Source organism: Macaca mulatta, chromosome 19 (assembly GCF_049350105.2).
Source record: "Macaca mulatta isolate MMU2019108-1 chromosome 19, T2T-MMU8v2.0, whole genome shotgun sequence".
NCBI lineage: Eukaryota > Metazoa > Chordata > Mammalia > Primates > Cercopithecidae > Macaca > Macaca mulatta.
Window position 1 is genome coordinate 3,401,092 of NC_133424.1, and position 20,896 is coordinate 3,421,987.

At 54.1% G+C, this 20,896-nt stretch overlaps 2 protein-coding genes across 5 annotated transcripts in view; one reads left to right on the forward strand and one right to left on the reverse strand.

Moving 5' to 3' along the window:
* The window catches only part of THOP1 (thimet oligopeptidase 1), a 321,982-nt gene that overhangs the window by 138,508 nt on the left and 162,578 nt on the right, over positions 1-20,896 (forward strand). The gene's annotated exons all lie outside the window — the stretch shown is intronic.
* The window catches only part of GNG7 (G protein subunit gamma 7), a 209,461-nt gene that overhangs the window by 138,179 nt on the left and 50,386 nt on the right, over positions 1-20,896 (reverse strand). For 3 of the 4 annotated variants that reach the window (XR_013408648.1, XM_077976364.1, XM_028838450.2), the window contains exon 2: positions 13,942-13,998. The gene's annotated coding sequence lies outside the window, so the exon portion shown is untranslated. Of the gene's footprint in view, positions 1-13,941; positions 13,999-15,894; positions 15,957-20,896 lie in introns of all 4 variants that reach the window. The other variant, XM_077976363.1, reaches the window with a different exon arrangement.

Consider the following 20,896-nt stretch of genomic DNA (forward strand, 5'->3'; position numbering starts at 1 on the left):
TTGAAGATGGGGGTCTGTGTACCGGGGCTTGAGTGGGAGCCACAGTAATTCTGTCAGGAGGAGAACAGAAGCCTGTTCCCAACTCTCCCAGGAGGCAGGTTCTTCTGCACCGGGCTTTCTCCCCCCGGCACTGTGGGCATTTGGGGCTGAATCATTCTCGGTGGTGGGACTGCCCCGGGCACGGCAGTGGCACCCCTGGCCTCCACCCCATGGCATCCACCAATCAAGGCAGTCACAGATGTCTCCTGGGTGCAAAACTGCCCCAAGTTGAGACCCCCTGGGCTAGGGGATTCCACGGACCCCAAGAGACTCTGCGTCCCATGATCCTCTGCCCTGCTGAGGTCCCAGGAGGCTGCACACATGGAAATCCACACCCTGAGTGGGGAGGGAGAGAAAGGAGGAGAATCCCAGGAGCTGGGGGTCCCCCTGGTTTACACCGTCTGCCCCATTGCGAGTTTATTCTGGTGCCTATTGTGAGCAGGAAAATAACTTGATTTTTTGTTCCCCAAAATAATGAACCCAGAGTTTCTCCCACTCAGCACTGTGGATATTTGAGGCCCGATTGTTCTCTGGGGCGGAGCCATCCTGGGCACGGCGGGGTGCTAAGCAGCATCCCTGGTCTCCACCCACTCCATGCCATGAGCACCCCAAGTCACAAAAACGACAGGTGTCCCAGAAATTGCTCAATGTCCCTGGGGTTGGGGGCCGGCATCACCCAGCTGACCCCTGCTATAGAGGGTCACGTCCAAGCTCTCCTACAGCCAGGAAGCACCACCTTGTCCTGGGCTGCAGACATGGAGGCTGCCGGGTACAGGGAGATTTTCTGAGCCCTGGGGGCTGTGGCAGAGCCCCTGATTTTGGCACAGCGTCCCGTAATTACTTGCGGGCTGCACACGTTTTCTCGGGGGAGGGTGGCAGCAGCGAGCTGTGACCTTCCGGGGACAGAACGGCGTTTTCAGGTCCTGGCTGGATATCTTGGCAATTCTTTCAGGGGAACAAGTTGTCCGCGAAAAGAACCGATAATAACGTGAATTTCAACACGACGAGGACATGCTGAAATCTGGTGACCGACCAGGGGGAAGTAAACCCGCTCTGACTGGCCGTGGGGACTGGAGTTTGCTCACCACACAAGAGCCCTTCTCAAGATAAAAGGCTCCGGTAAAGCTCTCAGCAGAAATGTTAAAAAAGAAAAAAAAAAAAAAAAAAAAAAAAAACCTCCCTGGGAGAACAAGGAGCTATCAGAAAAACACACTGTGTGATCTGGAGGTCACAGAGTTCTGTACTCAGTGAGGCAAGAAGCAAAAAGGCTGAAGAAATGCTTATCCTGGAACAGGGTTTCCACCTGGGCACTGTGGACATTGGTGCCGTATTGTTCTCTGGGGTGGGGCCGTCCTGGGCACTGCAGGGTGCTGAGCAGTGTCCCTGGCCTCCACCCACTCCATGCCAGGAGCACGCCCCCGTCGTGTAACCACAAATGTCCCCAGACATTGCCCCAGATGAGTGAGGACGGAGGTGCAGGTGGGCGTAGGTGGGTGCAGGTGGGCGTAGGCGGGTGCAGGTGCCCCGTGAACCCATCTCCACCTGCACCCTCTGCATCTCCAACCCCACCCCCAGCCCCAGTGTCTCCTAAGGGGTAGAAAGTCCACAGTCCTGAATGTGAGAGACCCTGCCTTAATCTGAGGAAAAAAAAGGACTCAAGTCTGTCCCCTCCTCACATCAGACGCCACGATAAACTCCCAAGGGGCCAGATGATGTCAGCCAGGGGGACCCCAGCTCCTGGGATTTGCCTCCTCTCTCCCTCCTCACTCAGAGTGTGGGTTTCACCGTGTGCAGCCTCCTGGAACAATGTGGCCCCGATGTCCACAGGGGCCAGTCGGGGAAAACCTGTGTTGTTTGGAAAAAAACGGAGTCTGCTTCCTGCTCACACCAGACACCAGAATAAACTCCCAAGGGGGCAGACAGCATCAACCAGGGGGACCCCAGCTCCTGGGATTCACCTCCTCTCTCCCTCCCATTCAGGGGGTGGATGGAATTCTCCTCTGGCCAAACTGAACAAGCTCTCGCCTGCCACCACCCAGGGCAGGGGTGCCTGAGTCTCTAACTCACAGGCGAGGATCCAGGCCCTCTGCCCGCCAGGACAATGACCCCTCCCGAAGCTAGGGAGTGGCAGCCCCAGGTCTGCAGCCAGCTCTTACCCTGAAAAGCGTGACATCCGGGAGGGGGAATGGCAGGCACCCCAGGGCCTGATGGTGGGGACAAACCAGGGTCTGATTGCCATAGCAGGATGACCTGCACTCCCCCAGGGCCACCCACCCCTCCAGGGGGATGCTTACGCCTTCCATTCTCTGGTCCAAGCTCTGCTCTGGCAACACCTCCATGCCTGAGTGTGGGGTGCGTTCCCTGACTACCTTAAGGCCACTCCTGGGAGCACAGCCAGTGCCTCCCGCCTCCTGCCATGCACAACATCCAGGGACTGCCTCTGGTTTTGGCAGAGAGGTTCCGAGTGTGCACACAGGGGCCCCCAGGGCAGGGGCCAACCACCTAGGTTTGCCTGAGACCTGGGGCTCTCAGTGTTGAACCAAGCAAACTGCAGTGGGGGTAGTGACAGAGCTCAAAGACGGGCTCGGGAGTGACTGAAGACATCTGGGATGCAGTCCGTATGCACTGCCTGCACCTCTGTCTCCACCTGCACCACCTGCCCCACCTGCACCTCCGTCCCCACCTGCACCCACCTGCACCTCCATCCTCACCTGCACCCACCTGCACCTGTGTCCCCACCCGCACCCACCTGCACCTCCGTCCCCACCCGCACCCACCTGCACCTCCGTCCCCACCCGCACCCACCTGCACCTCCGTCCCCACCTGCACCTCCGTCCCCACCTGTGCCCACCTGCACCTCCGTCCCCACATGCACCTCCATCCCCACCTGCACCCCCCTGCACCTCTGTCCCCATCTGCACCCCATCCCCACTTGTCCTCATTTGCACCCACCTGCACCCCATCCTCACCTGCACCTCTGTCCCCACCTGCGCCCACCTGCACCTCCGTCCCCACCCACACCCACCTGCACCTGTGTCCCCACCCGCACCCACCTGCACCTGTGTCCCCACCTGTGCCCACCTGCACCCCCCTGCACCTGTCCCCATCTGCACCCCCATCCCCACTTGTCCTCATTTGCACCCACCTGCACCCCATCCTCACCTGCACCTCCGTCCCCACCTGTACCCCCACCCCATTTGTCCTCATCTGCCCCCACCTGCACCCACCTGCACCCCGTCCTCACCTGCACCTCTGCCCCCACCTGCACCTCCATCCCCACTTGTCCTCATCTGCACCCACCTGCACCTCCTGCATCCCCGTCCCTACTTGCACCCCCCCGCATCTCCAGCCCCCTCCCGGCTCCAGGCCCGGGCTCAGGAGACTCCATGTGCCTCCTCTGCCCCCTGGTGGCCGCCAGCGGTAACAACAGCCCTCTGCAAACCGAGCTTCCCAGACCCAAGGAACAGGCTCCCCGCGCCCCGGCCGGCCGTCTTTGCTGCTTGGGGTCTACAGAAGATAGGAGCAGGGCATCACGGTGCTGGTTTTGTCACCAGGACAGGCAGCCACGGCCCTCACTTGGCGGCGCACCTGCTCTCCTGCAGAGGCTGCCACCCAGAGGTCAGAGACCCCAGCAGGCGCCTGCACCCCTCACAGCCTCGCTCTCGTCCTCGTCCATTCTCGTAGGGAGGTGAGTTTTAAGCTTCCCACCCTGTGCCCCCAGGAACCAAAGCCGCACTCGCCTAGCCCAGCGCCCAGCAAACAGGAGGTGCTCAATGAATGACTATCAACATTATTAAAAGAGGCCGGGCGCGGTGGCTCAAGCCTGTAATCCCAGCACTTTGGGAGGCCGAGACAGGCGGATCACGAGGTCAGGAGATCGAGACCATCCTGGCTAACACGTTGAAACCCCGTCTCTACTAAAAAAATACAAAAAACTAGCTGGGCGAGGTGGCGGCGCCTGTAGTCCCAGCTACTCGGGAGGCTGAGGCAGGAGAATGGCATGAACCCGGGAGGCGGAGCTTGCAGTGAGCCGAGATTGCGCCACTGCTCTCCAGCCTGGGTGACAGAGCCAGACTCCGTCTCAAAAAAAAAAAAAAAAAAAAAAAATTATTAAAAGATCAGGAAGAACCCGCATCCCACGCCATCCTGTGTAACAGAGGACCCCTTCGAGGTCAGCCGGCACCATGCCTGCTCGCCACTAATTCCGTCCCTCTACTGGGGCCTCCCCTTGGGTGCTGTGGACATCAGAGCCTGACGGTTCTCCGGGGTGGGGCTGTCCAGGGCACCATAGGGTGCTGAGCAGCGTCCCTGGCCTCCATCCACTCCATGCCAGGAGCACCCCTCCATCAAGACAATTACAGATGTCCTCTGGGGGCAGAATCACCCCTGGGTGAGACCCCCCGGGTTAGGGGATTCCACGGACCCCAAGAAACTCTGCGTCCCATGATCCTCTGCCCTGCTGAGGTCCCAGGAGGCTGCACACATTGAAATCCACACCCTGAATGGGGAGGGAGAAAAGAGGTGAATCCCAGGAGCTGGGGGTCCCCTGGTTTACACTGACTGCCCCATTGGGAGTTTATTCGGGTGTCCAGATAAACTCTAGGGACTGAAGTCAGTTTTGAAATAATGAATGGGGTAGGCGCGGTGGCTCACGCCTGTCACCCCAGCACTTGGGGAGGCTGACGCAGGTGGATCACGAGGTCAGGAGTTCAAGACCAGCCTGGCCAACATGGTGAAACCCCGTCTCTACTAAATATACAAAAATTAGCTGGGCGTGGTGGCATGCACTTGTAATCCCAGCTACTCGGGGGGCTGAGGCAGAGAATTACTTGAACGCAGGAGGCGGAGGTTGCAGTGAGCTGAGATCGTGCCACTGCACTCCAGCCTAGGTGACAGAACGAGACTCTGTCAGAAGGAAAAGAAAAGAGAAGAGAAAGCCGGGCGCGGTGGCTCACGCCTGTAATCCCAGCACTTTGGGAGGCCGAGGCGGGCGGATCACAAGGTCAGGAGATCGAGACCATAGTGAAACCCCGTCTCTACTAAAAATACAAAAAATGAGCCGGGCGCAGTGGTGGGCACCTGTAGTCCCAGCTACTCGGGAGGCTGAGGCAGGAGAATGGCGTGAACCCGGGAGGCGGAGCTTGCAGTGAGCCAGGATCGCGCCACTGCACTCCAGCTTGGGCGACAGAGCAAGACTCCGTCTCAAAAAAAAAAAAAAAAAAAGAAAAAAGAAAAGAGAAGAGAAGAGAAAAGAAGGGAAAGGAAAGGAGAGGAGAGGAGCGGAGCGGAGCGGAGAGGAGAGGAGAGGAGAGGAGAGGAGAGGAGAGGAGAGGAGAGGAGAGGAGAGGAGCGGAGCGGAGCGGAGAGGAGAGGAGAGGAGCGGAGAGGAGCGGAGCGGAGAGGAGAGGAGCGGAGCGGAGAGGAGAGGAGAGGAGAGGAGCGGAGCGGAGAGGAGAGGAGCGGAGCAGAGCGGAGAGGAGAGGAGAGGAGAGGACCGGAGCGGAGAGGAGAGGAGAGGAGAGGAGAGGAGCGGAGCGGAGAGGAGAGGAGCGGAGCGGAGAGGAGAGGAGAGGAGAGGACCGGAGCGGAGAGGAGAGGAGAGGAGAGGAGAGGAGCGGAGCGGAGAGGAGAGGAGCGGAGCGGAGCGGAGCGGAGAGGAGAGGAGAGGAGAGGGTCTCTCCTTCCTGGGCCCTGTAGACATCGGGGCTGGATTATTCTCTGGGATGGGGCCGTGTTGAGCAGCGTCCCTGACCTCCACCCACTCCATGCCAGGAGCACCCCCCGCTCATGACAACCAGAGACATCCCTAGACATCTCCCAGCATCCCCTGGGGAGGGGAAGTGAGGGTTGGTTCAGAATCACCCCTGCTCCCTCCGTGAGACCCACTAGCATAGTTAAATTTCAAACAGTTCAGAATTTAAGTGTAAAACACGTAATCAGAACGAAATACAGGTGATATTTTTTATAATCTTAAAATTTGGGGCCGGGCGCGGTGGCTCAAGCCTGTAATCCCAGCACTTTGGGAGGCCGAGACGGGCGGATCACGAGGTCAGGAGATCGAGACCATCCTGGCGAACACGGTGAAACCCCGTCTCTACTAAAAAATACAAAAAAAAAACTAGCCAGGCGAGGTGGCGGGCGCCTGTAGTCCCAGCTACTTGGGAGGCTGAGGCAGGAGAATGGCTTGAACCTGGGAGGCGGAGCTTGCAGTGAGCTGAGATCCGGCCACTGCACTCCAGCCTGGGTGACAGCGCGAGACTCCGTCTCAAAAAAAAAAAAAAAAAAAAAAAAAAAAAAAAAAAATTTGGAAGAAACTCATAAAAAAACAAAGGAGATGCTCATGTGTAACAAACATTTAAAATCCTGGCCAGGCGCAGTGGCTCACGCCTGCAATTCCAGCATTTTGGGAGGCTGAGGCAAGAGGATCACTTGAGGTCAGGGGTTCGAGACCAGCCTGGCCAAGATGGTGAAACCCCGTCTCTAAAAATACAAAAATTAGCCCAGCGTGGTGGCGCACACCTGTAATCCCAGCTACTCAGGAGGCTGAGGCGGGAAAATCTCTTGAACCCGGGAGGAGGAGGTGGCAGTGGGCCAAGATCGTGCCACTACACTGCAGCCTGGGCAACAGAGTGAGACTCTGTCCAAAAAAAAAAAAAAAAAATCCTCTATGGCAAAACCCACTATAAGCAAAGTCAAAAGACACGCTCAGGAAAATATTTGCAGAGTTCAAACCAACGTTTATAAACTGTTCAAACATATCAATGCACCTGAAACGCCGGAACAGAAAGGTCATCAAAGAGCCCAGCCTGGCAGTCCACAGAAGGAACGCCCAGAGAACGGTCGGATTCACCGGCCACCGAGGACACCCAAACAAAACAAAGATGTGCACCCCTACTTGCCAGCTTGGCAAAGATCTCATCGCTGCAGCTGGCAGGGTGGGGAACGGGCGCTCCGGGAAGGAATGGGGCGTTTCTGGAGGTCCTTGTGGCTGGATGTCAAATGTAGATCACATGCACAGAGCTCAGCAGCAAATCCACTTGCAGGAATTTAACTGAAACCTCAACCATCCAAGGGGAAGGATTCAGGAAGGAAGGAGAGAGGGAGGGAGGGAGGCGGGGAAGGAGGGAGTGGGGGAGGGATGGAAGGAAGAAAGGAAGGAAGGAGGGAGTGGGGGAAGGATGGAAGGAAGGAAGGAGGGAGGGAGGGAGTGGAGGAAGGAGGGAGGGGGGAAAAGGAGGAAGAAGGGAGTGAGGAAGTGAAGGAAGGAAGGAGGGAGGGAGGGAAGGAAGGAAGGAAGGAGGGAGGGAGGGAGGGAGAAAGGAAGGAAGGAGGGAGGGAAGGAGAGGGGGGAGGGAAGGAAGGAAGAAGAGAGGGAGGAAGGAAGGAAAGAAGGAGGGAAGGAGGGAGGGCAGGAAGGAGGAAGGGAGGGAAGAAAGGAAGGAAGGAGGGAGGGACAAAAGGAAGGAGGGAGGGAGGAAGGAGGGAGGGGAGGAAGGAGGGAGGGAGGAAAGGAAGGAGAAAAGGAAGAAGGAAGGAGGGAAGGAGGAAAGGAAGGAGGCAGGGAAGGAGGAAAGAAAGGAGGCAGGGAGGGAGGGAAGGAGGGAGTGAGGGAGGAAGGAGGGAGGGAAGGAAGGAGTGAGAGAAGGAAGGAGGGAGAGAGGGAAGGAAGGAGGAAGGGGAGGAGGGAGGAAGGAGGAAGGGGAGGAGGGAGGGAGGAGGAAGGGGAGGAGGGAGGAGGAAGGGGAGGAGGGAGGAGGAAGGGGAGGAGGGAGGGAGGAGGAAGGGGAGGAGGGAGGGAGGAGGGAGGGAAGGAAGCAGCGGAGAGAGGGAGATAGAGATAGGAAGGAAGGAGAAAGGGGGGACAGGGAGGAAGGTGAGAGATAGAGAGAGGGGGAAGGAAAGAAAGAAAGAGAGAGGAACGAAGGAAAGAGAGAGAGAGGAACGAAGGAAAGAGAGAGAGAGGAAGAGAGAAAGAGAGGTAAAGAAAAAGAGAGACACCCAAAAGCCCAGCTGGGGGGACGAGTTAGACACATTATAAAATTATTTTTAAAATGGTAAGTCACCACCCCCTATCACAGGGAGTTCCTTAACGAGCATCAGGAATGAGGGTGGACGTCAAGGTTTCTCAACGAGGAAGGACGCCCAGTGATGGGAATGAGGACATGAGAGAACAGAACCCTCCTCATGTGAAATCTACAGGGGAACGTAATTCACAAAAATCCCAGGACAGGCTTGTCAAGATGCTGACGCCCATTAGTGCCCGGTTGGGGGAACTTAGGGGCTTCGCCTTCTTTGTATTTTTCTTCATTTTACCTTTTTAGTTGTTGTTTATTTTTTGGAGACAGGGTCTTGCCCTGTTGCCCAGGCCGGAGTGCAGTGGTGCAATCATAGCTCACTGCAGCCTTGACCTCCTGGGCTCAAGTGATCCTCCTGCCTTGGCCGCCAGTGTAGCTGGGACTACAGGTACACACCATAACACCCGGCTAATTTTTTAATTTTTTGGTACAGATGGGGTCTTGCTATGTTGCCCAGGCTGGTCTCAAACTCCTTGCTATGTTGCCCAGGCTGGTCTCAAACTCCTGGGCTCACGTGATCCTCCCACCTTGGCCTCCCAAAGTGCTGGGATGACTGGTGCAAGCCACCGCACCCAGCAACTCACCAAGTTCTGGCCTCAATCAGGGATCAAACGGCTTCAGGCCAAATTGCCATCCCTAAAATGACCTGCTAGAGAAACTTAAGTCTATGAAATGAAGGGGAGGCACCCCAGAAACTGGCAGGTGGTCCCCGGAAGTGGTACAAGAAGAAGGGACTTGGGTCACGCAGCTGACCCCCAGTGGCTCTCAGCCTCAAGAACCCAGCCCAGCGATGGCCAGAGGCGCACCCGGCGGATTCCTACAGGGAGCCTCTTCCTCTCTCCTTGAGGTCATGGGCGCGCGAGTGACCGGCAAGGGAGGAAGTCGGCTCTGTTCACCCCTCCAGCTGGCTGCCCATTTCAGCAGAGAGGACAGCAGGCTCCCAGCGACAGCCCCATCCTAACCCCAGATCCCATGCACAGGTCAGCTCCACATCAAAAGGCACTGCAGACAGGATGAAGTTAAGGATTGTGAGACAGGAAAGCATCCGGGGTGATCTGGGGGCCCCGGTGTCCTCATAGGGTCCTCAGGAGAGGAAGCAGGAGGGTGAGAGTCAGAGACTGGAAGAGGTTTCACTGTGGCTGTGAACGGGGAGGAGGGGGCCCCGAGCCAAGTGATGTGGGTGCCTCTAGACGCTAGGAAATGCGGGAACCAGATTCTGGCCTGGAGTCCCAAGAAGGGATGGGCCCTGCCCACACCTTGATTTTCCTTGATTTTTGCCCAGTGAGGCCTATGTGAGGCTTTTTTTTTTTTTTTTTTTTTTTTTTTTTGAGATGGAGTCTCACTCTGTCACCCAGGCTGGAGTGCAGTGGTGCAATCTCGGCTCTGCAACCTCTGCCTCCCGGGCTCAAGGGATTCTCCTGCCTCAGCCTCCTGAGTGTCTGGGACTACAGACGCACACCACCACACCTGGCTAGTTTTTTTGTATTTTTAGTAGAGATGGGGTTTCACCATGTCAGCCAGGCTGGTCTCAAACTCCTGACCTCAGGCGATCCGCCCGCCTCGACCTCCCAAAGTGCTGGGATTACAGGTGTGAGCCACCGCGCCCGGCCCTATGTTAGACTTCCGAGCTGCAGAGCTGTCACATAATAACTGTGTGTGCGAGAAACCGTTCCACATCAGTGGTCACTTGTTACATCCGCTGCAGGAGGTGCCTACATCCACCAGTGTCCAACGAGAGGATCTAGTAGCTCCCACCCAGGCCCTGGGGGCTTAGTGGGCAGCCCCACCAGCCTACAGCCTGCCTGCCAGAGAGCTGTTCTCACAGACCCCCATCATGGGACACGTGTCGCTGGGACGGGTCATGGAGAACGATGACCCCATCACCGGCAGTCTTTCCAAAGGCGCCCGTGGGAGACCAGAAATCGTAATGTTTCTGCTGAGAACTGCCATATCCTAGCTTGCAAACAGTTCCGCAGCTGCTAGCGTTTCCCTGTTGAAATGAATAGGGTTATTTCTTTTTGTTTTTTTAGAGACAGGGTCTCTCTCTGTTGCCCAGGTTAGAGTGCAGTGGTGCAATCATAGCCCACTGCAGCCTCGACCTCCCGGGCTCCAGCGATCCTTCCACCTCAGCCTCTTAAGTAGCTGGGATTTCAGGTGTGAACCACTACGTCTTGCTAATTTCTGTATTTCTTGTAGAGATGGGGTTTCATCATGTTGCCCGGGCTGGTCTCAAACTCCTGGGCTCAAACGATCCCCCCCACTTCAGCCTCCCACGTAGCAGGGACTACAGGTGCGTGCCACCATACCTGACTAATTTTCTGTAGAGATGAGGATATCGCTCTGTTGCCCAGGCTGATCTCAAACTCCTGGGCTCAAGCCATCCTGCCGCCTTGGCCTCCCAGAGTGCTGGGATTACAGGCGTGAGCCATGGCGCCCGGCCAGAACTGAATGTTTGAAGAAGCCCAACACCAAACCAGTGGAGGTCCCAGCCAGCTCTGGGAATGCAAAGTCTGAGCCGTCTCCGGGCTCCACACACCTTCCTGCCCTGGCTCTGCGCGTCGGCACCGGAAATGCAAAGTCTGAGCCTCTCTGGGCTCTGCACACCTTCCCGCCCTGCACCATGTGCACCGGAAATGCAAAGTCCAAGACCTCTCCGGGCTCTGCACACCTTCCGGCCCTGCACCATGTGCACCGGAAATGCAAAGTCCAAGACCTCTCCGGGCTCTGCAGACCTTCCGGCCCTGCGCCTTCGGCACCAGAAATTCAAAGTCTGAGCCTCTCTGGGCTCTGCACACCTTCCAGCCCTGCACCATGTGCACCGGAAATGCAAAGTCTGAGCCTCTCTGGGCTCTGCACACCTTCCCGCCCTGTACCATGTGCACCAGAAATGCAAAGTCCGAGACGTCTCCGGGCTCTACACACCTTCCAGCCCTGCGCCTTCGGCACCGGAAATGCAAAGTCTGAGCCTCTCCAGGCTCTGCACACCTTCCCGCCCTGTACCATGTGCACCAGAAATGCAAAGTCCAAGACCTCTCCGGGCTCTGCAGACCTTCGGGCCCTGCACTATGTGCACCAGAAATGCAAACTCCGACACCTCTCTGGGCTCTGCAGACCTTCCGGCCCTGAGCCTTCGGCACCGGAAATGCAAAGTCTGAGCCTCTCCAGGCTCTGCACACCTTCCTGCCCTGTACCATGTGCAACAGAAATGCAAAGTCCGAGACCTCTCCGGGCTCTGCACGCCTTCCCGCCCTGCGCCTCCTTTTTCAGGCTGAGCTTTTCTGTTGGTGTCACGGCTTCACTGGGGTGCGAGTTACACACCCTGAGATGCACACAGGGCACGCTCATCTTTAAGCACACATGGTTCGAAGGGTTGCCATTCATTTCTACAGCTGTGCAACCATCAGCATAATCTCAATGGGATGCTGCCATCGGCCCCCAGAGCTGCCCCGATCCTACCCCCCAGCCTCCAGGCCACCTCTGATCTCTGTCACCTTTTCTAGAATTTTCCTGTAAGTGGAACTGTACACTATGAAATCTTTTACATTTTTATGTTTGGCTTCATAAACAAATAAATATTATACATATATTTTATATCTATACTTTTTGTATCTACACTTTATTTTATTTTATTATTTCTGAGATGGAGTCTCGCTCTGTCACCCAGGCTGAAGTGCAGTGGTGCAATCTCAGCTCACTGCAACCTCCGTCTCCTGGGTTCAAGCAATCCTCCCACTTCAGCCCCCCAAGTAGCTGGGATAACAGGCGCCCGACACCACGCCCAGCTAATTTTTGTATTTTTAGTAGAGAAGAGGTTTCGCCAAGTTGGCCAGGCTGGTCTCAAACTCCTGACCTCAGGTGATCCACCCACCTTGGCCTCCCAAAGTGCTGGGATTACAGGCGTGAGCCACTGCACCTATTATGTAAAATAGCTCTATCTATCTATACATGTATCATGTTATTGAGATATAATTCATATGACATACAGTGCACCCATTAAAAATGCATAATTCTTTCTGGGTATTCTCTGAGGGACCAAAAATAAGAAAAAAATCATAAAATAAAAAGAAAATGCACAATACAGTGGCATTTAGTACATTCACAGAGTCCTGCAACCATCACTACTATCTAATTCCAGAACATTCTAATTACACCAAGAAAAAACACATCAACCATCACTTCCCATGCCTCTCCCAGGCTCGGCACCCACGCGTGCCCTCCCTGCCTCTGTGGATTGGCCTGTCCTGAACATTTCGTAGAAATGGCATCACATGCTGTGTGGCCTTTGGTGTCTGGCATCTCTTACTGAGAGTGACGCTCTCAAGGCACACCCACACTGTGGCCTGTGTCAAAGCCTCATTCCTTTTCACGGCTGAGTAATACTCCATGGTGTGGATGGAGGATGTTCTGCTGATCCACGTACCCATTGATGGACATTTGGAGTCTTTGCCTTATTGCTACATTTGAACATATTCTTTACTTTTGAGTACATCTGTTTTTGAATTACCTCTCATGACCATTGTCTACTAAGGACGAGACCAAAATGATTTATCTTGGGCTTGGCTAAAATACGCATTTTTAAGGCGCACATTACATGCCATAAAATTCAAGTGAAGTGTACTGCTCAAAGATACTTCAGGGCCAGGTGCAGTGGCTCACACCTGTAATCCTGGCACTTTGGGAGGTCAAAGTAGGAGGATGACTTAAGCCAAGGAGTTCAAGACCAGCCTGGGCAACAAAGCAAACCCTAACTCCTTTCTGGTTTGTTTTTTTTGTTTTGTTTTGTTTTGTTTTTGCTTTCTTTCTTTTCTTTTTCTTTTTTCTTCTCTCTCTCTCTTTTTTTTAGAAGGAGTTTCGCTCTGTCGCCCAGGCTGGAGTGCAGTGGCATGATCTTGGCTCACTGTAACCACCGCCTCCCAGGCTCAAGTGATTCTCGTGCCTCAGCCTCCCGAGTAGTTTGAATTACAGGCCTGCGCCACCACGCCTGGCTAATTTTCCTATTTTTAGTAGAGATGGGGTTTCACCATGTTGGTCAGGCTGGTCTGGAACTCCTGACCTCAGATGATCCACCCGCCTCGGCCTCCCAAAGTGCTGGGATTACAGGCATGAGCCACCATGCCTGGCCAAGACCCTAACTCTTAAAAAAAAAATTAAAACTTTTTTAAAAAGATTTTTTAGTAAGTTCACCAGGTTTGCAGCCACCCCCACCCGACCATTGGGTCCATTTCCATGTCCCTGGCAAGCCCCCGGCGCACATGCACGTCCCCAGCCTCCGGCCACCATGAGTCCCTTTCTGTTCCTACGGCTTTGCCTTTTCTGGACATTTCTGCCTTCCTTTCTACTTATTTTTAAATGATTTCCTCTTCCTACATTTTAAAAGTCACTCATGATTCTTTAGGGAGAAAAACGAGCAGTAAACCAACAGAGGAGAGCTAAAGGGCCAGCGACGGGTTATTCTCCAGGTGCACGGGAGATAGGGGTGAAGGCTGAGGCACCCTCCTTCAAACTCCCTACCACGGCATGAAGACACAGGAAAGGCAGGCAGCACCGCCAAGGGCTTCCCACCCTGACCCCGTCCAGGGGCTCCGGCACCAGTAGGACCAGTGAGTGCCACGTTCCCGGCCTCGTGGGTGGGAAACTCTGCCAGGGGCTAGCAGCTGTTCCCCCGCACCCGCTCCCCATTACTCACACTTGGTGGATACAAAAAGCCCACAGACCCAGGTCAAGGCCAAGACAACCGGGTTGACAGCAACCCCACGTCTTAGATTCAGGGTGCAAAAGAGCCAACCGAGCCTCAAATCAGAGCAAAGAAATGAGTCACAGCACCGACCTGTGCAGGAGGTCTCGCCGTCTGCAGCACCGAGATCCCGAAACCAAGCTCCGCTCCCTGGAAAAAACACACAGAGTTAGTCTGGTGTGGCTGGAGGTGCCACGCACGTGTTGATGGGGTCAGCACTGGAGAATGGCCTTGCGCTCGTGATTGGACAAGGACAGAAATCATTTTGGCAACCAGGTGCGGTGGCTCAGGCCTGTGATCCCAGCACTTTGGGAGGCCGAGGCAGGAGGGTCTTGCAGTCAGGAGTTCGAGACCAGCCTGGCCAACATGGCAAAACCCCGTCTCTACTAAAAATACAAAAATTAGCCAATGTGGTGGTGGGTGCCTGTAGTGCCAGCTACTCAGGAGGCTGAGGCAGAAGAATCACTTGAACCTGGGAGGCGGAGGGTGCAGTGAGCTGGGATCGAGCCACTGCACTCCAGCCTGGGCGACAGTGTGAGACTCTGCCTCAAAAAAAAAAAAAAAAAAAAGAAAGAAAAAAGAAAGAAAAAGAAAGAAGCAGAAGGCAATTTTCTGAAAACATTTATTATTAGAGATTTATGACGTTATTCCTAATACATTTTCCACGTGTTTGAAAACTGAACTGAGTGCAAGGATTGATGTTTTTATGGCTCTTTACAATTTATCAAAAACAACTCTGTACATCTTCTGAGCTTCGTGATCCCCCTGGGAGGAAGAAGAAGAGGCTGAGTTAGTCCCATGGTGCCCAGAAGGCACCCAACGTATCCAGGTCTGCCCAGGACTTTTCCAGAGTTAGCCCGATAGTCCTCCATCCTGGGAAATCCCTCAGCCCCAGCTCAGCTGGGACGGGCAGTCTCTGAGCAGAACCAAGCTGGCACCACATGCCTGAGGCTGTGACCAGGGACTCCCCACCTCAGGGGCCTCGGGGGGGCCCGCCACCATCACTGACAGGACGCGCTCCAGGGCCAAAGCTGTTCCTGCGAACACCGTGGTTTATATGAAACCCTTGCCTCCCTCTGGAGTCTGGAATTCTGGCATGGGTCAGGCAGCAGGGGCCGCAGATCCAGCCCCCATAGGAACGTGGGCGCTGGGTCTCTGGGAGCCTCGCTGGTGACGGTGCTTCGGGCTGTTGCCCCAGCTCGCTGCTGGGGATGAGGCATGTCCCACGTGACGTATGGGGAGAGGGCTGGAAGCTGGACCTGGAAGCCGGGCCTGGCCTCCCCAACCCACCCCACGAGCCTTTCCCTTCGTGAACTCTGCTCCGTGCTCCATGTCCTCTTACTGGGAGAAACCACAGCTGCAAGGAGGCCTTGTGCGGAGTCCGGGGTCCCCCTAGCAAGTCACCCCATCTCTACAAAGTTACCCCATCTTTACAAAAAAAATTTAAAAGTTAGGAGGGTGTAGTGATGCCCGCCTGTGACCCCAGCTACGCAAGAGGCTGAGATGGGAGGATCGCTTGATTCTGGGAGATCAAGGTTGCAGTGAGCTAGGATTGCACCACTGCACTCCAGCCTGGGCAAGAAAGTGCAATCCTGTCTGAGAAAAAAATAAAAATAAATGCCACGTGGGGCCAGGGGCGGTGGCTCACACCTGTAATCCCAGCACTTTGGGAGGCCAAGGCAGGCAGACCACTTGAGGTCAGGAGTTCGAGACCAGCCTGGTCAACAGATTGAAATCCTGTCTCTCCTAAAAATACAAAAATTAGCCAGGCATGGTGGTGGATGCCTGTAATCCCAGCTACTTGGGAGACTGGGGCACGAGAATCGTTCGAACCCAGGAGGTGGAGGTTGCAGTGAGCTGAGATCATGCCACTGAACTCTAGCCTGGGTGACAGAATGAGTCCCAGTCTGGAAAAAAAAAAAAAAAAAAAAAAAAAAAAGCCACTTGGGATCCAGGATAGGATCCTAAAACAGAAAAGGGACCTTAGAAGAAAAAATCGTGAAACTGGGATAAAGAGTGAAATTTGACTTATAGAAATGTACCCACATGAGCTTCCTGGTGGTCATAAGTACATGGTCCAGACTGGGCAACATAGCAAGATCCCATCTCTGCAAAAACAATGTAAAAATTAGCTGGGCATGGTGGTGCAAACCTGTTGTCCCAGTTACTTGGGAGGCTGAGGCAGGAGGATCGCTTGAGCCCATGAAGTCGAGGCTGCAGTGATCTGTGATTGTGCCACTGCACTCCAGCCTGGGCAACAGAGCAGGGCACTGTCTCAGAAACAAACCAAACCCAAATGCACGGTGACTTCATAAGATGCTAACATAAGGGAAAACTGGTGAGAGACAGACACGAGATCTCTGGATTTCTTTGCAACTCTTCTGAAAATCTAAAATTAAAAGTTCATTTAAAAAAAAACACAAACTTTAAAATGCTAGTTTCTGTTCTATGAGCCCAGGGTAATTTACCATCAATAAAAGGTGGGGATAGGGAGCGCAAATCCCCGATGTCACCTGCAGGTGGTGCCCTTGCCACAGGAACGCCCTGGTACCCTTGGGCTCTGGAAACAGCTGGAATCTTGCAGGATCCGCTACACCAGGGCTTGCCACTCAGAATAGCAGCAGCTCAGGGCAGCAGGGATGAGCGATGAAAGGGCTAGAGCGGCATGCCCATGGGGCGGCAGGAGGCCCAGACTCCTGCCCTCCGCCTTGCAGGGCAGCTATGCACATAACCCTTCAACTTTGAATCATGTTTTTTTTGTTTTTGTTTTTGTTTTTGTTTTTGTTTTTTTGAGACAGGGTCTCACTCTGTCGCCCAGGCTGGAGTGTAATGATGCAATCACAGCTCACTGCAGCCTCCACCTCCTGGGCTCAAGCGATCCTCCTTCCTCAGCCTCCTGAGGAGCTGGGCCTACAGGTTTCGAGAATCACTGTTGTAGTTTTTATGGACTGGGAAGTTCGGGAAGGAATGTGCTTAGTTTGTGGGCTAATTTTTAAAGTTTTTAAAATAGAGACAGGGTATTGCTATGTTATCCAGCCTGGTCTTGAACTCCTGGGCTCAAGTGATCCTCCCACCACCTTGTCTTCTGAAAGGGCTGGGATTCAGGTGCAGCCATTTCACCTGGACAACCTTAAATTACTGAATGAATTCGAAGTGGTGGCCCTGTGCGCCCTTCAACCCAGTACCCTGCCAGTGACTCTGTACACAGCTACGGCACATCTTATCAAAACCACCAAACTGAGAGAGGCGGATACATTCAATGTAGACACTCACCCCTAAGAATCACTACTTTCAAACAGCCTTCTTGTGAAATAATGCCCATACCATACAACTCGCCTACTTAAAGTGTATAATTCAGTGTTTTCAGTATATTTGCAAAACTGGGCAACCACCACTTTTATGTAGTTCCAGAACATTCTCCTACAAAGAAGCGCCCTCCCCATTGGCCCCCAATCTCCAGCCCCGGCACCCATGTGTCCCCTCCCTGTCTCTGTGGATGGGCCTGTCCCGGACATTTCATAGAAATGGGGTCACACACTGTCCAGTGTCGCTCACTGAGCGTGACGTCCTCAAGGTGCACCCACGCTGTGACCTGTATCAGACTCGCTCCTTTCCATGGCTGAGTCTTACTCCTCCTGAGTAGGGAGGGACGTGGTTTGTATTTGTTTGTTTGTTTATTTATTTATTTATTTATTTTTTGAGATGGAGTCTCGCTCTGTCACCCAGGCTGGAGTGCAGTGGCGCGATCTCGGCTCACTGCAAGCTCCGCCTCCTGGGTTCACGCCATTCTCCTGCCTCAGCCTCCCGAGTAGCTGGGTCTACAGGTGCCCACCACCACACCCGGCTAATTTTTTTGTATTTTTAGTAGAGACGGGGTTTCACCGTGTTAGCCAGGATGGTCTCGATCTCCTGACCTTGTGATCCGCCCGTCTAGGCCTCCCAAAGTGCTGGGATGACAGGCTTGAGCCACCCCGCACGGCCAAGGGACGTGGTTTTTAAATCCATTCACCCGCGGATAGACCATTGGCTTGTTCCTACTTGCTGGCGATTGTGAATCTGCTGCTGTGAATATTTGTGTCACAGGAATCTTATTTTTTATTTTTTTATTTTGTTTTGAGACAGAGTCTCATTCTATCCTCCAGGCTAGAGTGCAGTGACGCAATCTCGGCTCACGGCAACCTCCACCTCCCGGGTTCAAGCGATTCTCCTGCCTCAGCCTCCCGAGTACTTGGGATTACAGGCACCCACCACCACGCCCGGCTAGCTTTTTTTGTATTTTTAGTAGAGACGGGGTTTCCCCATGTTGGCCAGGCTGGTCTTGAACTCCTGACCTCACGTGATCCGCCCGCCTAGGCCTCCCAAAGTGCTGGGATTACAGGCTTGAGCCACCGCGCCCAGCCCTAGGAATCATTTTTAAGATGGGTTCTCATTCTCTGCCTTCACTGCAAACCTCCCTCTCCCCAGCCCTTTAACCCCAGCCCCTGGCTGTCCTCAAGACCTTGGACTCCGCAATGAGGCAACTGCAGGGCTGAGCGGATCCCCGCCGGTCTGTGCTCAGCCCCAGAGCAGCCCGGGTCAGAGGCGAACACAGCGTGGGTGAAGCCGTGTCCCAGCCGCTCTGTCCTCGGGCCTTGAGCTGCACCAGCTGGTGCCAGGCTGTCCCCCAGCGACCTTCAGCGCTCGCTAAGCCCGACAGAAATGCTGGGTTTTCATGTTCCCTGTGTGGACGAATCACAATTGACTTGTGCGGCCAGCAGTGGAGCCAAGGAGGCGAGACCTCTCCGCGGGGGTTGAGTCCTCTCAGAAACTGCCCAGCCAGGGGCGACATGAACCGCTGGGACCTCCTGTTCATAAATTAGTATGGATTTCAAGGCGCCAATAACCCGGCTTTAAACCCAGCTTAGGGCCCTGGGCGCCTGTGTGCAGCTGGCCCTTCCACCCAGCAGGCAGGCAAGTCTCAGACACAGGCAAGAAACACTCCAGGTAGCAGGTGCCGAATGCCAGCAGGGAGAGATCAGTCCCCCTGGGACACAGAGGCCACGGACGGTGGTGGTGGTCAGGGCACCTCGTGTAGGAAGGGCTGCTACTGACTCCCAGCGCTCCCCACTGTGTCCTGGAGGTGCTTCTCCAGATCTCTGTCTGACTTCCTTCCTTCCTTCCTTCTTTCCTTCCCTCTCTCCCCCCTTCCCTCCTTTCTCCCTCCTTCCCTTCTTTCCCTCCATCCCTCTTTCCTTCCTCCCTCTTTTTCTCTCTCTCTTTCTCTCTTCCTTTGTCTCTTTTCTTTTTCTTTCTTTCCTTCTTTCTTCTCTTTCTTTTCTCTCTCTTTTTTTCTCTCTCGCCTTTCTCTCTCTCCTTTCTTTTTTTTTTTTTTTAAGACAGTCTCACTCTGTCACCCAGGCTGGAGTGCAGTGGCACGATCTCAGCTCATTGCAACCTCCACCTCTCAGGTTCAAGTGATTCTTCTGCCTCGGCCTCCCAAGTAGCTGGGATTACAGGTGCCCATCACCACGCCCGGCTAATTTTTGTATTTTTTGTAGAGATAGTGTTATGCCATATTGGCCAGGCTGGTCTCGAATTCCTGGGCTCAGGCAATCCACCCTCCTCAGCCTCCCAAAGTGCTGGGATGACAGGCATGAGCCACCGTACCTGACAAATTTCTTTTTTAAAAAAATTAAAATAGGCCGGGTGCAGTGGCTCATGCCTGCTATCCCAGCACTTTGGGAGGCCGAGACAGGCAGATCACCTGAGGTCAGGAGTTCAAGACCAGCCTGAGCAACATGGTGAAACCTCATCTCTACTAAAATACAAAAATTAGCCAGGTGTGGTGGTGGACGCCTGTAATCCCAGCTACTCGGGAGGCTGAGATGGGAGAATCACTTGAACCTGGGAGACAGTGGTTGCAGTAAGCCGAGATCACACTACTGCACTCCAGCCTGGACGGCTAAGGGAGACTCTGTCTCAAAAAAAAAAAAAAAAAAGAAAGAAATTAAAATATTCACATGCTATAAAATTCCCCCTTGTAGAACCTGGAGAATATGATGCCAAGTGAAATAGGCCAGATGCCGAGGGAGAAAATTACTGCATAATCCCACATATTGTGGAGTCCAAAAACAAAACAAAGAACCCCAAATACAGCCGGGTGCAGTGGCTCATGCCTATAATCCCAGCACTTTGGGGGGCCAAGGTGGGCAGATCACCTGTGGTCGGGAGTTGGAGATCAGCCTGGCTAACATAGTGAAACTCCGTCTCTACTGAAAATACAAAATTAGCCGGGCATGGTGGCAGGCACCTGTAATCCCAGCTACTCGAGAGGCTGAGGCAGGAGAATCACTTGAACCCGAGAGGCAGAGGTGGCAGTGAGCTGGGATCACGCCACTGCACTCCAGGCTGGGGAACAGAGCAAGACTCCATCTCAAAACAAATACACAATCAAAACCCCCCAAATACATAGAAACAAAGAGCAGAAAAGTGGTTAGTGGTGGAGGGAAAGGAAGGGGGAGATGGGGGTCAGAGGATATACAGTTTCAGCTGTGCTGGAAACATTGACTGAGGGATGTCACTGCAGCCTGTGGACTATCTAAAGATATTGTACTATGGGCTGGGCATGGGGGCTCATGCCTGTAATCCCAGTGCTTTGGGAGGTTGAGGTGGAGGATTGCTTAAGGCCAGAAGTTTGGGACCAGCCTGGGCAACATAGTAAGACCCTATCTCTACAAAAAATTTAAAGATTAGCTGGGCATGGTGGTTCCTGGGATCACTTGAGCCCAGAAGGCAGAGGCTGCAGTGAACCGTGGTACCGAGATCACACCACTGCACTGCAGCCTGGGCCACAGACCAAGACTCTGAGTCAAATAAATAAATAAAAATAAAATAAACAAAAACCAGGCCTCACCCACAGTGTCGAAGGCATGCATCTTCCAGGGTTATTAAGGTGCTGGTTATTATTTTTGCTCGTAATTCTGAAAAGGCTGATGGATTTTATAGCCTAGTATCTCCAAGCAGTGCCCAAGGACACAAACAGCCAGACCCTCAGTTCCCAAACCTGGGG